The 1,552-nt window shown below is 42.1% G+C and overlaps 4 protein-coding genes across 4 annotated transcripts in view; 3 read left to right on the top strand and 1 right to left on the bottom strand.

Annotated features, from left to right (window-relative positions):
* The window catches only part of LOC118407668 (tropomyosin-1-like), a 1,169,601-nt gene that overhangs the window by 370,006 nt on the left and 798,043 nt on the right, over positions 1–1,552 (bottom strand). The gene's annotated exons all lie outside the window — the stretch shown is intronic.
* Positions 1–1,552, top strand: part of LOC118407610 (zinc finger protein 25-like) — an 865,280-nt gene that overhangs the window by 97,335 nt on the left and 766,393 nt on the right. The window lies entirely within an intron of this gene.
* The window catches only part of LOC118407627 (zinc finger protein 525-like), a 976,997-nt gene that overhangs the window by 217,985 nt on the left and 757,460 nt on the right, over positions 1–1,552 (top strand). The window lies entirely within an intron of this gene.
* The window catches only part of LOC118407596 (zinc finger protein 431-like), a 12,379-nt gene that overhangs the window by 7,872 nt on the left and 2,955 nt on the right, over positions 1–1,552 (top strand). The gene's annotated exons all lie outside the window — the stretch shown is intronic.

The raw sequence follows: 1,552 nt of genomic DNA, 5'->3' as shown, positions 1-1,552 counted from the left end.
CACACATACAGGCACACACTCTCTCTCACACCAGGACACACTCACTCTGTCTCACACACACACACACTCTGTCACACAGACACACACACTCTCTCACACACAGAGACACTCTCACACAGAGACACGCTCTCTGTCACACACAGACACACCATCTCACACACAGACACACATTCTCACACACACACACACAGACACACACACACTCTGTCACACACACAGACACACTCAGACACACTATCTCACACACACATTCTCTCTCTCACACACACAGACACACACACACTCTCTCAGACACACAGACACACTCTCTCACACACATAGACACACTCTCTCACACACACATTCTCTCTCTCACACACACACACACTCTCTCACACACACAGACACACACAGACACTCTCACACAGACACACACACTCTCAGACACACATAGACACACTCTGTCACACGCACACTTTCACACACACACACACACTCTCAGACACACATAGACACACTCTGTCACACGGACACTTTCACACACAGACACTCTCACACACACACTCTCACACACACAAACATGCTCTTTCACACACGGAGACACACACTCTCTCACACACACACTCTCTCTCACACACACACTTTCTCACACTCATGCAGACACGCAAACACACATGTACACATATCATATCGGTCGACATGCTTACACATGACTGTTACATCTACACATATGCGCACTCACACACACACACAAACACATTTACAGATAAAAAATACAGAAAAAATAGCAATTGTTCCCCAACAATTCTAGTATGATCCATACTTCCTAAAGTCAGAGTGGTGCAAGTAGAATTTGTCTGGTGCAGATAATTATCAACGTTACCTTCACCAGTGCAGGTACTGTAAATGGATTTAAGTTCGCGGAGATTTAATTTCGCGGTAGCGGGAAAATGGACTTTTCGCGATGGAACCATACACTGTAGTCTCTTACTGCCATAGAAAAATGTTTGCGGTAGTTTTAAACTCGCTGTGAAGGATGCCGCAAAAAGCGCGAACAATAAACCACCGCGAAAGTTTCTGCATTTACAGTATGCAGAAAAAAGTATTTGATTTGATTATTAATTGATTTTATTTTTATTTTCATTAAGAAATGTTTTAGCCCTTTTGGGCTAATCTTCCAAGGTTCAAAACAATCAACATGACAATACAACATACATTTTAAACAATCAACACCCAATGTATTTACAATAGAGCGAGGTCAAAGGTCTATGTAACAATGTTTGAGATGGCTTGTTTAAAACTGGACACTGTACACAGTGACGTACTGTCAGATGGCAATGAGTACAATTGCTCGGTACAGGAAGGTACGTTTTTCACTGTTTGTTTTAGGTTTGAGTAGTCTGAAGTTGTTGGATACAGAGCCCTTAGACACCATTTCCTCCACCCTCAACATTTATTTCTTGGAACAGCTGCCCTAGTATTCTCTTCCTTCATTTCTGTTCCTTCAAACTTTAAGGTCAGTTAGGGTCATGCCAAGTCGAAAAATCTTATAAAATGTGATATATAATATGTT

The sequence above is a fragment of the Branchiostoma floridae genome, unplaced genomic scaffold (genome assembly GCF_000003815.2).
Source record: "Branchiostoma floridae strain S238N-H82 unplaced genomic scaffold, Bfl_VNyyK Sc7u5tJ_1439, whole genome shotgun sequence".
Lineage (NCBI taxonomy): Eukaryota > Metazoa > Chordata > Leptocardii > Amphioxiformes > Branchiostomatidae > Branchiostoma > Branchiostoma floridae.
The sequence above is the reverse complement of the archived record's forward strand: the minus strand, read 5'-3'. Positions and strand labels throughout refer to the sequence as shown.